This window comes from Delphinus delphis, chromosome 17 (genome assembly GCF_949987515.2).
Source record: "Delphinus delphis chromosome 17, mDelDel1.2, whole genome shotgun sequence".
Taxonomy (NCBI): Eukaryota; Metazoa; Chordata; class Mammalia; order Artiodactyla; family Delphinidae; genus Delphinus; species Delphinus delphis.
This window is the reverse complement of record NC_082699.1, coordinates 66,331,026-66,345,872: the sequence shown is the minus strand read 5'-3', so window position 1 is coordinate 66,345,872 and position 14,847 is coordinate 66,331,026. Positions and strand designations below refer to the sequence as shown.

Here is a 14,847-nt window from a genome sequence, read left to right as displayed (position 1 = left end):
CACCTCTGAGTAGGGTCTCCAATATATTCTTAGTACTCCAGAATTTAATAAATGGGACAAAAAGGAGAACTCACTGTTTTGGTTACTTTTTTAAAAAATGAGTTTCAGATGTTGGTGCCGTCCATGCAAATGTATTTCTGTTGCCCTATTCTGAACTCTTTCCTCTGACTCTCCTAAACTGTGGGTGTCAGTCTGAATAGGAAAACCATATGTCTTTGTTCCCTTTTAACTTTCTTTATTGGCAAGAACACAGCTCCATAGAGGAAAAGGGAGAGGAAATGTGGATACATCACAGAAGGAGGGATTCCAATTTGAAGTAAGGAAGGACTTCCAGATGGTGAAGGCTGCCGATCACTGGATAGAAATGCCAAAAAAAAAAAAAAGAGAGAAAGAGAAAATTTTCCAGCTTGGAAATCCTAGGGTCCACATGTCCCCAGGGAGTAGTGATGGCCTGGACCCTCTCTGTCCTCAAAGGCCATTAAAAGTCAGTTGTGTGGCTCTCTGAACGCCTTCTCCCAGGTACCCAATGACTGTCCCACGGGTTCTCAGGCCAGCCCACACTGCCAGTGGGATCCCTCATGGAATTGACTCACCGTGTACGTAACAGTTCAGAGATGCAGGTTTTGCTTTGCGTCAGGTTCCCTGCAGTTTCTGAGACAGAGATTTGCATATGGGGAGTCTGTGGGGAGCATTCTTGGGAACCACATCTGTGGGGCGGGGGGGTGAAGGAAGCACACTGGGCAGAGGGAGATGAGTAATGCACCTGCAACAAAGGCTCTGGAGCTGGGGTGGCCTTAAAAAGTTGGCCCCTTTGTGATCCCCTGTCAACCAGCAGCCCCGGGGAAGGCAGAGGGCCTCAGGTCTGCAGCTCGAGCTCCTGGCAGCTGCGGAAACAAATGCCTTGGTCCTGGAGGGTCCTGTGGTTGGTGTACCACACAGTCACCAAGATCCAAGTTTGTTCTGGAACCCATCTTCCTTGGGTCTTCAGCATTTCGTGGAATGAGACCTCTGATGTTCCAACTTAGAACAGCAGGAACATCTCTCCAGAAGCCCTTTCTGAGGCCACAAATCCATCATCGCCCCCTCCCCCCAGGAAGGGTGGAGTAAAAATTACATCAATGCCTCAATATCACCACCTGACACTCTCCTTCTGGGCCCTTCGTGAGACTCATCTGCACCCACTTGGATGCACGCCTCACCCCCCTGCTAGGACAGGGACCTTTCAAGCTCTGCCTGCTCAGGACCTCGGCAGGCGGAGGCAGGTCCGAAGTAAAGCTCAGTTCTCGGCTCACAGAACTACTCCCCATGGCTTAGTTTCTTCTCGCTCTCACTGTTTTTTCACTAGATTTTTTCTGAGCTTTTGCTTCCATTTTCACTCATCTCAGGGCTCCTCTTGATATCGACAAAAGACAAGATGATTCTGAACTCTGTAATTTCCTTCATGTCACCCATGGCGATTAAGAAAATCCCTCGGCTGGTTTGTGGACAAGATACAGTTCCCAGGGGTTCTGTATCCGTGGATGCAGCCAACCAAAGATTGAAAATATTTGGGGAAAAAAGTTCTGGGAAGTTCTGAAAAGCAAAACTTGAATTTGCCACACTGGCAGCTATTTACATATCATTTACATGGTGTTTACAACTATTTACGTCGTATTTATATCTACATTGTATTAGGTGTTATAAATAATCTAGAGATGATTGAAAGTGTACGGGAGGATGTGCGTAGGTTATATGCAAATACTGTACCGTGCTATATAAGAGACTTGAGCATCCTCAGATTCTGGTATTCCCGGGGGTCCTGGAACCAGTCCTCCCCACCCCCCGCCCCCCATCCTGAGGCAATGTAATTGATTAACCACCCAGGAAGGACCCACCCCCTCTCCACTCCCCCACTGGAGAAGACTGTGCTTCTTCCTCCACCCACACTATCGGGAAGCTTCTGGAGGAAAAAGGAGATGCCCCCCCAAAGTACGCTACCCCAAAGGGCTGAGTTTTACCTGAGGCCTAGAGGGGGTTGGTCCTGATGGAGCTCCCAAGAGAGGCTGGAGGCCCTGGGGGAGGAGACATTTTCCGGCTTTCCTGCGCTCCTTTCACAAATACCCTGCCATATGGCAGCGCGAGAGCCTGCTCTGAAGGAACCCACAGTCTAGCGCATCCCTGTGTCCAAGCTGGGATGGGGACCGCGCAGGCTGCAGGGGGAAACCAAAGACGGTACCGCACGCAGACTCCGGTGGGGCGGGGGTGGGGCGGGGATGGGGCGGGGATGGGGGCGGTTTACAGGGGCGGAGAGTCTTCGTGGAGGAGAGAACAGCCAGACTGAGAGCTGGGGGAGGAGCTAGCAGGTGGAAAGGAAGGGCGGTGAGGGCGCAAGGAAGGGTCCAGGCTAACAGAGTAGCACCTGCGCAGGCCACAGCCAGGTGAGGGCCTCAGAGCTTCGGGGAAGGCGGAACGTTCTGTCTGGCAGAGTGATGGGGAAGGCCGTAGACTGATGGGACGGAATAGATGGAATGGGCCTGAGGGAGACAACTGGTGCTGAGACAAAGCCTTCCGGGGAGAGTCCCGAGCAGCACGCAGCTCCCCCCCACAAAGCCCAGCGGGCATGGAGGCCCAGGGCTGCAGCAGTAGCGGCATTGCTGCAGCGGTGGGGGTCTCCCTCGCTGGACCACGCTTCCCTCACACCCGCATCCGCGTGGCTAGGGCTTCCTCACCTCTCCCCTGTCTTTGCCTAAACAGCACGTTCTCCTGTGGCCTGTCCTAATTACCGTATTTGCAACTTCTACACTTTTCCCTGGTCCTGCTCTGTTTTTCTCCTCGGCCCTTGTCATCATTCACACACTATGCATTTTGCTCCTCTGCCTGTTTATTGCCCAGCTCCCTCACTTCTTGTCTGTTTTGTTCACCGCCTAGATGTTGGGCACATAGAAGGTACTCAATAAAGATTTATGGGACGGAAACTGCTCATAATAGCTCCTATTTATCGAGCACTTATAACGTGCCAGGATCCACCTTCACACTTCACATACATTCCCTTATTTATCCTCACAAACACCCCCCCCCCATTTTACAGATGTGCAAACTGAGGCCGAGGGCCATAAAGAAACTTGCTCCAAGCACACATCTAGTCAACGGCAGAGCTGGAATTCAGAATCTTAGGTCGGGGATCTGCAATTGCTACTGCTGGGTTCCCTCGGGAGACGGCTATAGCATTTCCAAGAACAGACGATATGTAAGAAGGGTGTGTGTTTTTACATCCCTCCTATTGTGTGCACACACACATAGTTCAGAAAACAAATTTCAACAACTGCATGTTCAAATTCAGAGGGCAGATTTGCAGATCCAAAGCGGTAGCGTTGGCTAAGTCCTTGGCATGAACCTCCAGCCCGCGGACGTTGGTCAAGAATTTTTCGGTAAATCTGTTGGGTGGAACTCCAGTGGGGTGGTTCCCAGGCTACCCCGGGGAGCCTGTTAACTCCTGCATCCCTCCCAGAGTTTCAGGCTTTGCCCCGGCACCAAGAGTCCAGACGGGAGGCTGCCTGCGGGGGAACTGACAGAAAAAGCGCTCTTTCTCCCTAAGAAACAGTCTCACAGCCATGGCCATGACCAAGTGTCTTATCTGAGCTGTGAATAAACAACAAGGACAGAGAACAGTACCCTGACTCATTTCACCCTTTCAACCTCTGCTCGAGGGTGTGAGGGGTTCTTGTCCTGTTATCTCATGGGTGGAGGCTGAGAGGTCAGGGACTCTTGCCAAATCCCAAGGCCAGGCTTGGGGCCCTGGACAGGGACTCAGCCCAGGACAGAAGCCCTCAACGCCCTGTGTGTCCCCTGGAAGGTGTCAGCCAAGCTGGCATCGTTGTGAGGTCCAAGCGCATCTCCTGCAAAGCTCCTGGGTCTGAGAGGGGAGGGGTCAGATTTTATCTGTGCTCCCTCGCCACTTCCCCCATCAGCCAAAGCCCAAGCTTTGAGTGGCTCTCAGTTGGTTTCCCTGGGGGAGAAAAGGATGACACAAATGACTGTTTTTCATTTCCCAGACCCCACCCAGTGCACTTTTAAGATGTGGAAATTTTATTAAATCCCTGGGCACAGCTTCTTTTTACATGTTCTGTGGTTTAACTGTCCCTGGGTCTTTTTGCTTATGGTTTGAACCTTTTTCCCTCCCTCTTTAAACCTGAGAGTTTTCTTTCTCCGCTGTCTCTTAACTGCCCCAAGTGCTAATATTCCTAGTATTTGCTGCAGGCCTTGAGCACTCGGACAGTACATGCGTATTGACCCGCGTCCAATGGCTCCCTCTGCGGGCTCAAGTCCCCAGTAGGAGTCTGGGCTCCCATCCGCCCGACCTCCCCTCACTCCTGCCCCACTGGGACCACATCGGGCATTTGTTCCTGCTGCTGCCCATGACCTTTGCTCCCCCCCCGTCCATTCAAATTTGTCCCTTCCTCATGGCCCAAGGTGAGTCTCCCCGGTCCACAAAGTCTTTTCTGACCACTGATGCCCACAGGGCTTTGTCACTCCCCTTACATCCTGAAGGACTGTGTCTGCCTCACCGAGCTGGTGGCACAGTTTGACTCTAGAATTACCCTTGAAAAAAGATGTAATGAATTATAAAGACACGAATGTTTATTTTAGAAAACTGAACTACCCCATCCTCAAACCTGGTCCAAACCCCCCAATCCCAGCCCCCCAGGTAACCCATTATAAATTGGTTGGTACTTTGCATTATTTAATTTTCTTCATTCACACACATTCAAATGAACTGTCTTGAAAGCAGGAACAGGAGCTGAGGCAGGCTTCCCTGGTTCCCCAAGCATCCAGCCAGGCTTCGACCATTAGTACTTAATTCCTTCTACATGCACTGTCCCCCTGGCTCTGGACAGCCAGCCCCAAGAGCAGAGGGTAAGACCTCCTTTTCACAGGTGAAGCTACAGAGACACAGCAGACTTCATGGAGTCACCTGAGGTCACAGAGCTAGTGAGAAAGAGAGTGAAATTGGAACTGGCGTCTTCTGACAAGCCCAGCTGTTCTGGGAAAAACGCCGAAGGATGCTTGACTTCCCTAAACCTCACTCCCCGAGTGCCCTGCTCTGCAGAGCTGAGGTTAGCAAAAAACATGTTGCAATCCCTCTTCGCTCCGGGGGCAGCCAAGCTGGGGTTCTCATCTGTGACTTGATGTGGGCCCTGGGTGGCGGTCTCTTTCACGCCTCCGGTTCCGTGTCCACCTGGGTGAATCATCAACCATCGGCCAGCTGTCGCCTCACCTTTAGCTCGGTGCGGTGTGAAGCTTGTTTTCTTTTGCTGGTATTAAACAGTCACCTCTGACATGTGGTGAGATGCAGGACGTTGCCTCCAAGGCAAACACGGATCCGCAGGAAAAAGATTTGTAGAATACAAGTGCTCTAGGGTGCCAAGAGCTGGTTTCTCCCTATGAAGCTTCCACGGCTGGCAGGGATGTCACCTGCCTTCAGGAAACAGATGGGATGTGTGGGTAAGCTCCTGGTTACTGACTCGGGGGAGAAGCAGGAATGCCTGGCTGAGTGCTGGGGGCATGAACCAGACCAGGCAGCCCCAGGGGCCCAGAAAGCCCTGTTCCTGGGCTCACACTTCTCATGTGAAACTCAGCACAAACCTGGTCCCGGGCCATCTCTCTGCAGTGCCTGCTGAAATCCCAACCACAGTGGGCGGGCGGGTAGGTCTTGATGATTAATTACCAGAGCTTCATAGTGGTGTCAATGTCCTCTCAAGGGACTTGATTTCAATGCTGGCAGCCTGTGGAGGGTGGTTCTTAAGAGAACCCTGGTGAGTGTGGGAAGGCTCTGGGCCCTGGCCTGGACCCCTAGCCCCGCTCTGTGCAAGAGTTTCCCAAAGGGCCACTCGGGATGATTGTAGCTGCTTCAAGATACCCATTTCTTTTATTTCAAGAATTACCTATTTATTTTAATATGTTTTAAAAGATACTTAGCACATCAAACCCACAATTTCATGTATACTATTACTTAGGAGGAGGCTAAACATTTTTTTTAAGTTGGCTTGATTAAAGTAAAAAAATTAAGCAAATGATAGTACAGGTTATGAGAGTGTGGCAAAACTAACGGAGGAGCTGGAACAATTGGCGTTTGGGAAACACTACTTTCTGGGAGAATCCGATATTCATGCCAAACATAGGGACCAAGCCTAGATCCAGATGAGGGGATGGTTAGAGATTTCTCTCTCTGGAACCACATGAGTCCATTTCCAAGCTTTCAACGTGCATGAAAGCTAGATTGGTAAGGGAAAGCCAGTAAGATGGGTTTTTTGTTTGTTTTGGTTTAATTGAGACTTTACAGTATATGGGGCCCTGGGGGATAGAGATGAACAGCTGCCACCAAGTGGGGCAATTAAAAATAGTCTGCAGTGAAATCTGAATTGGCAGGGAGGGCGGGACACGCACAATCAGGATGAAGTGGGTCATCAAGCTTTCAACTCAGCAGATGATTTTTTTTTTTAAGTAAAGAAAGAAAAAGATGTACAACTCTTTGTATTTACCTACGGTCTTTTTTTGAGCTTTTGACATAAGAATGTGGTGTTTAGATAGCTGCAGCTCTACTGTGTATACATGCCATTCTGTTTGGCTTTATTAACCCAGCATGAATTCATTTGGGCCTTTCCTTATATGTCAGATGTCTACAGTCCTCATGTGAAGTGTGAATCACAATCAGCTGGAGAACTTGTTAAAACGCAGATTCCTGGACCTGCCTCCCAGGATTCTGACTCAGTCGTCATCTGCATTTTTAACAAGCTTTTCAAATCCCTGGATAAAGGTGTTCCTGGACCTCCCTTTGAGAAACCTTGAAGCTTGGGGAATATACACGGTCCAGATGTGGAGTCCACCCTCAGAACCCAGTCGAGGGAGGGAGATGAGACACCACAGTAAGTCACAAGGTAGAAGGTACCCAGTGCAGCTGGAGAGCATGAGATAAAGTGCAAGGAAGCTCTCACCACCATCTCCAACACCCAGGGGTGCTGAAGCTTGACCCTCGGTTCTGAGAAGTTTCCACACTTTTGCTGGATTGTATTCCAGCCAACCTTGAATTACATATTCATAGTATTACTTCTACCTCTAGCAGAAGAATCATTTCAGTGATGTGGGAGCTTATCTTTCATTTTGGTGAAGGGTAGTGGGGAGGAAAACACTTGTCTTGGATAGAAATCAGACTCGGGTTGCAAGAACTCGGTGCTCTTCCGAAGCTGTATGGAGGTGACATGCAGCCTGAACAAATACAGCCTCGCGATACCCCACCCTCTACTGCTTACCAACGGAATAAAGAAAGACGTCCTGAAGGCTCCTCTGAAGGAAGTTAGAGATCTTGTGAGAGGCTGAGGCAAGACCAAGAGCTGGGACCTCCTCTCACAATATCTGATTCATCACCACCCACCACCCCTCCTTGAGGGCCCATGGCCTAATAAAAGCGAGTTAGACCCAAGTGTTAGAAGACTCTGGGGACTCCATCCGAGAGGATCTGAACCACTAAGGCTGGTTCCTCAGGGACTTCACACACTTACTTCATGGTTTGGCCCAGGACTTGGTCTGCCTTCACCCAGCAGTTCTTTCCTGTCAAACCACAGCCCTGACACAGGGGAATGTGCTTTGGGGGTTCTGGTTCCAACCCCGGCCCCATCACTCACAAGCTCAGAGACCTGGGAAAAGACTTCATCTTTGGTCATCAGTTTCCTTATCTGAATCCAGGGCAGTTGGGAGGATTAATGGGATAATGTATGTGAAATGTGTCAGATGAACTCTGACAGATGCTAACTACCATGGGTCTGGGAGAAACTTTACCTTCATTAATTTATGCAAACTCCTTCTTATTTAATCTTCCAAGGACATAGAGAACATTCTTCTTTTTTCCAAGTCCTCTTTACTAATCAGTGAGCATCTGTGAGGTGCCAAGGCTCTGTGTTAGGGGCTGGAGATGTGTGAATACAGCACACCCCGCCAGAGGATGCCCCAGAACTGTGGGAGAGAGAGGGCCACGACAGAGACAGGTACAAGTGTCCACAGGGCTGTAGACCTTCACCGTGCCCTGGACTCCTGGGTGGTTGAGTGAAGTGTTCCACCCCTGTTTAGAACAATGCTTTTGAAAGCATAAGATTACAAAGGAAACCAATAATACTGAAATATAGTTATGGAACCATTTTGAAAAATGAATTTGTGATCTCGTAGATATGGTTCTCTTTTAACACAGTAAATGGGATCTAGCAGATTCAGCAAGTACTGTGTTTTATTTCTTCACTTTTTCTGCTTCCTATCTATCTTCCTTCCTTTGGGGGCTCCAAATACATGTGTGCCAGTCTGCTTGATGCTGTCCCTCAGCTCACTGATGCCCTGTTTACTGTGACCTTTTTCTCCCTGTGTTTCCACTGAATAGTTTCTATTGCTGTATCTTCAACCCCACTAATCTTTTCTACTACAGTGTCTAATCTGCTATTAACCCCACCCAGTGTAATTTTTTTTTTTTTTTTTTTTTGGCGGTATGCAGGCCTCTCACTGCTGTGGCCTCTCCCATTGCGGAGCACAGGCTTTGGACACGCAAGCTCAGCGGCCATGGCTCACGGGCCCAGCTGCTCCGCGGCATGTGGGATCTTCCCAGACCGGGGCACGAACCCGTGTCCCCTGCATCGGCAGGCGGACTCTCAATCACTGCGCCACCAGGGAAGCCCCCACCCAGTGTAATTTTCACTGCAGATATATTCTTTTATTTCTAGGAATTTGATTTAGCCATTTTTATATCTTCCATGTCTCTCCACAACATTCTGTGCTTTCCTCTACCTTTCTAAAGCACATGGAGTATATTTTTCGATAGCTCTTTTAATGCCCTTGCCTACTAATTCTATTATCTGTGTCATCTCTGGGTCTATTTCTATTGAATAATTTCTCTCCTCATTATGGATCATATTTCCCTGCTTCACTGCATGCCTGGAACTTTTTCACTGGATACCAGACATTGTGAATTTGACATTGCTGGGTGCTGGCTTTTTTATTTCTTTTATATTCTTTTAAATATCTTTGAGCCTTTGTCTGGACACTGTTAATCAGAGACAGTTCAATATTTTTGATCAGAGGTCAACAACCTGCAGTCCAGGGACCAAATCTGCCTTCCCTTTCTGTTTTTGTATGGCTCATGAGCTAAGGAAGGTTTTTCTGTTTTGAAATGGTTGAAAAAAATCAAAGAGAATACTTTGTGATGTGAAAATTGTATTAGATTAAATTTTCAGTGTTTATAAATAAAGTTTTATTGGCACACAGCCACGAGCATTCATTTCCGTACTGTCTGTGGCTGCTTTCGTGCTACCATGGCAGAGTTGAGTGATTGCAACAGAGACCAAGTGATCTGCAAAGCTGAGAATATTTACTGTCTGGCCCTTCACACAAAAAGTTGCCTACCCTTGCTTTTGAGGCTTGCTTATAAGCACTGTTAAGCAGAGAAATGCATCCTTTAGTCCAGGGCTAACTCTGCCCCACTTTGGCTGGTGGGAGAAGGAACATCTTAGGCCTGTGTGAGCTCTGGTTTTTGTTCCCGCTGATCCTCTGGGAGGTTCTTTCCCAGCCTCAGGTAGTTTCCTCACAGGCACGCGCTGATGATGACTCAGCTGAAGACTCCAGGGGGACCCTCTGCTGGTCTCAGAGCTCAATCTCTGAGCAGCTCTCTGCTCTGCGCATTCTACCTACTTGGCCTCCCTGATCTTCAACTCTGTCTCCTCAACTCAGACAGACCTCCAGGCTCCAGCTAGGTCCCTCTCCCTCGACGGTAGCCTGGGAACTCTTTAGGCAGGAAGCAAGGGCAGCATCCAATGTCTGAAAACCACAATTTCATACATATTTTGTTCAGGTTTTTAGTTGTTAAAGGTGGGAGGTAAATCCAATTTCTGTTAGTCCATCATTGCCAGAAGCAAACTAAGTACTGTATTTTAAAAGAAGAGATGAGTATAAATTTGTCTTTACAGCAGCAGGAATGCTATGTGAAAGTGTCATTTTTATTGGTGATGAAGTCAGATACTGCTAATTCTCCTGGCGTTCACTGCCTGCATTCGTAATTGTAGGGAATCAAATTCCGATCAGAGGTTAGTAAAAGTAAAGATGTCCTTTTTCTCCCCGTACTAATTTGTAAACCTTCTGAATTTTGTTCACAGTCTCCTGGGGATCCATGGTTTCCTGGATAAGAGCTCTTGTGCTGAGACGCTTACAGTAATTTTTTTCTTCTGAGTACCAAAGAACTTTTAACTGGCCCTCTTATGGAGCTTATTGTCAATTGTCCTTGCAATATTTCAAAAAGCCCCATGTTTTGTGTAAAACAGAAGCCTCAGTTTTTTTTCTCCGTGGGCAAAAACATCCCAGTGCCTTCCAGCATAGCATCCACGTTTCATCATCCTGAGCCTTGTTTGTGCTGATCTCTGGACTCATCAGTGTCGCCGCATTCCTTGTGAACTGTGGGGACCGTTATCAGCTCAGGGCCCACGCAAAGCCTGACGGCCAGAGTCTTCCCTGACTCTGAACGGCAGCTTTTCCTGTACATTCCAGCAGCCTTCTGACTTCTTTCTTAACAGCACTGCACTTCTGGTTTGTATTCTGGTTATGACGGAGGATGGTCCTTGGGCTGCGCTTCCTTTCGTAAGTGTGTCTTGCCTTTTCTTTTAAAACAAATTCTGTATTTGTTCATGAAAACAAATCCCCACTAAATGTTCCTTTTAGTGGTCATAAACGTTTATGGTCTTGTTATAAGTTTGGGTCATTCTGCCAACCACTAAATGGTTACGGGGTCGTTTTTGGAGACTCAGTTTCATCCTTCCCAATGGCAGGATGAACAGAGAAAGGAACTAGCCAGGGTTTTCGCTCCATTATACTTAAAAAAATAATAAAAGTAGCTAATTAGAACTATTGATTACTATTAGTGATCACTGCGGATAAAATGAATCTACAATTGGGAGATTAAGACATAGAAACAGGTAAAATCAAGTTCCTTATTGTTAGCAATCCTATTTAATCTTATCCTCTCATTAACCCTTAACAGATTTTTTGTTTAAGTAATTGCTTCTTTTTTCTTGGATTTCTTGAGGCTTGAATAGAACTCTTTTTTATTTCACGTTAATCTTTAAGATGCAAAATCGATTCTCAGAATATTGATAGAGATGTGGTTACCAGCTGAACTGGGGGCATCAATGGCTGTTACAGCTGTCCCGTCTTTTCAAATGACCAGGAGGAAAGGCCTCCCCTCCCTCTCCTGTAAAGCAGTGCCCCCCTCAGTTGATTTATATCATTTATACCCCATAAAATTCACCTGTTTTAAGTGTTGGATTTGATGACTTTTAATAAATCTAGAGTTGTGTAATCCTCACCACAATCCGGTTTTAGAACATTTCCTTCACCCCAAAGCAATTCCATCCTCACCTCCAGCCTCAGGCCACCAATAATCTACTTTGTCTTTATAGAGCTATCTTTTCTGGACATTTCATGTAAGTGGATTCATACAATATTTGATCTTTGTGACTGGCTCCTTTCACCAGCATCATGTTCAACCATGTTACAAGCATTGATACTTTATTCCTTTTTATAACCACATAGTATTCCGTTTGTATGGACCCACCGCTTCTGTTTAGCCACTCACCAGTTGGATATCTGGATCGGTTCCACTTTTTTGCTATTATAAAGCATGTTCCTCATGAACATTTACACACAAGTCTTTGTGCGAACATAGTTTTGACTTCTCTCGGGTAGATACCCAGGACTGGAATTGATGGGTTGTGGGGTGAATTCATGTTTAACATTTTTTTTAAAAGCCAAACTTTTCAGTGACTGCACCAATTTGCATTTCCACCAGCAATATATGAGAGTTCCTGTTCCCACTCAGATTTAACTGCCTTCCTTTCAGAATAGTTACCCCCTTCCACAAAGTTTGACACTAGAAGGCAGATTTCCAAAACATAACAGATTTCCAGTACCACTGGGTTATCCACCCTCAGGATTTATCCCCCATATCCCAATCAGAAGGTTTCACAAACTTTTTTTTTTTTTTTCCACAAACTTTTGATTAACTTATTTTGAATCTTGTGACCTGATTTACTAAAACACAATTTTTACTTACTCAATAATTTTCCTGTATTTCCTTTCTTTGTGCTACTGTTCCCCAAACATGGCACTCACATAAGCCTTTATGCAATTTATTTTTTTACATCTCTGTCTACCCCAACTAGACAAGAAGCGCTCTGGAAGGAATATTTTTGTATCCAAAGTGACTAACACAAAACATGGCATAAAGTGGGCCTTAAAAAGTGTTTGCTGAATAAATACTTAAAGATGCAACATACACATTGGGTTCAAATATACTCTAATATCCAAGTCAGCTTGTTTTCCTTCAAAAGGGCCATATACTTTGCATAGGACTGATTCATTGAAGAGGAATCTTAGGGTTTAAGAAAACCTTGGCAAGAAGTCCAAACCTTTTGGCTTATGTGACAAATCTGAGGGCTGGATCAGTAAAGTGACTTGCCCAAGGTCATCTGCATGTGCTGGTTAGGAATATGCCATTACTTCTGGAAGAAACCCTGCCATGAAGAGAGCAGGTGAACTGAAGTGTTGGGGAGACAGAAGTGGGGCTGGTCTGTGGGTAGAATCCTGAAGGCCAGGCCTGAAGTTCATTCGGTAGGAAAGGATATAGAATTACCCAATCAGTATTCTAGTAGATTAACATGGGAGGGGGCGGCTGTGAGGTGGGAGACCAGCTGGAAGGCTAGAAAACAGCCTAAGTGCGAAGCCAGGAGGGAGGGCCTGGACTTGGTGGGGTGTTTGCAGAGGGGACGAGGGGAGGAGCACAGGGCTATGCAAAATGCACCCGAGACTGGAAAACGGTGCCCCCCTCCTCCCCCGCCGGAAATGGCGGTCTCAGGAGCAGAAATAAGGAAGATGGGATAGAAGTGCAGGTCTGCTGACCATTTATGCATCCTCTACGGCCCTGGGGCAGGGAGCCCAGTGGGAGCCCAGTGGGTGAGAGCACTCCCTCTGCACTCATGGTTCCATCCCAGTATAAGCTCTACCACCACCACTCACAAGCCAGTGACCTCAGGCCAATGACTTAATGACCCCGAGCCTCAGTTTCCTCATCTGTAAAATGGGGCGATAACGCTTCCCTCTAGGGTTGTAGGGAGGATTCACTTAGGTGATATGTTTAAGGCACTTAGACCTGAGCCTGGTGTGTGGCCAGCGATCAGTTTCCAGTGGCCTTGGTTCCCCCAGTCCTGTAATCTCTCTGTCCTCACAGAAAACTTGAGTTGAGGCATGTTCAGTTGGGAGCAGTGCTCCCAGCAGGAGTTGCTTCAAACTGGGCACTCCATGTTTGAACTTCTATATAAGGTGAGAGAGAAATCATCTGATTGTTTGGAGTTTGTGGTAATGTTTTAAACTTACTCAATTGGAAATTTCTTAAAGGAACTAGCAATTTTTTTAAAATGCCATGTTCACACAATTATCCAAGTCCTAAACCAGGCATCCGAAAGAAATGATTTAGCTACAATATCTGGTGCAGTTTTCAAATGTCACTCATGGGGCCTTGGGTGATCTCAGATAAGACTGGGGCTGCCCTGCGGAAAAGGGGATTGAACTCCCACCTCCTCTTTGACTAGAACTGCTCCCCTTCCAGCTGTCATATTATTATTGGGTTTCTCAGTAAGACAAATACGATTTCATTTGAAGAAAAGGTTTCACTTTTTTGGAAAACTCTTGTAATGGTAATTTAACAAATATACCAGATTGATAATGACAACCAAATGGTGAATCTTCAAAGATAAAAATAAGTTTTATATAAAACTTCAAATTTGTTAATTGGCTGGACAAGTATATGTTTCTGGAGACTAAAGAAGGAAAAATGTCACAGGATACAAATACCTTTTCCGTAGTAGAATGGTGTTTGCATTTTTCTAACCGATATCAGTGTCCACACCAATATTCTGGAACCCTCTTTAGAAAGAGTAGGGGAAAATGCAAATCCAACCTTGGGCAAGCATTTCATGCTTTTGCCCCTGTCTGTTTAGGAAACAAATTATTTCACAAAAGAATCACATTCCATGAAAGGTATGTTTGTTCTGGCTTAAACATAATCATGTCCTCTGGAAGTCTGATTCAAGTAAAGCATCTTAAGAAACTCAAAATTAGCTTGTAGACAACTGAATGTCATACTCCTTTCTGAATTTCATGAAAGTGTTTTCAAAATTAATTGCTCCATTTTAGACTATGCTTTGAAACTCAAATGTGTTATTATCTCATGGCCTTTACTGCCTATTAGATATCAAATCCAGTTACTTCCTGCATTTTAGTGAACTTTTTTTTTTGCACAAACATGTATATGCTTGTTTATTTACAAAAGGTTCCATTTTTAAATGTGGACTCTGAGTATATTTTTAGATTCTAAATAAATCGATAGGGAGGAGGAGAGCATACGATTAAGAATCCAGGGCTTCCCTGGTGGCGCAGTGGTTGAGAGTCCGCCTGCCCAGGCAGGGGACACGGGTTCGTGCCCTGGTCCGGGAAGATCCCACATGCTGCGGAGCGGCTGGGCCCGTGAGTCATGGCTGCTGAGCCTGTGCGTCCGGAGCCTGTGCTCCGCAACGGGAGAGGCCACAACAGTGAGAGGCCCGTGTACCGCAAAAAAAAAAAAAAAAAAAAAAGGAATCCAGACCCTGGGGCCAGATGATCTAAGTTCCCATCCCAGCTCAGCCACTTACTAGCTCTGTGACTTTCCACGGGTCACTCCACTTCTCTGTGCCTCATTTAGTGGGAACGATAAAGTGGGAATGATAACTGTACCTCTCTCATCAGGCTGTGAAA

At 46.6% G+C, this 14,847-nt stretch overlaps 1 long non-coding RNA gene across 1 annotated transcript; it reads right to left on the bottom strand.

Moving 5' to 3' along the window:
- Positions 1-233: 233 nt before the first annotated feature.
- On the bottom strand, positions 234-2,220 carry LOC132440379 (uncharacterized). The gene is made up of 4 exons (XR_009522556.1): positions 1,998-2,220; positions 764-884; positions 594-651; positions 234-354 (listed from the first exon to the last, which is right to left on the bottom strand). It is a non-coding gene; the product is annotated as an uncharacterized lncRNA (long non-coding RNA).
- Positions 2,221-14,847: the final 12,627 nt, after the last annotated feature.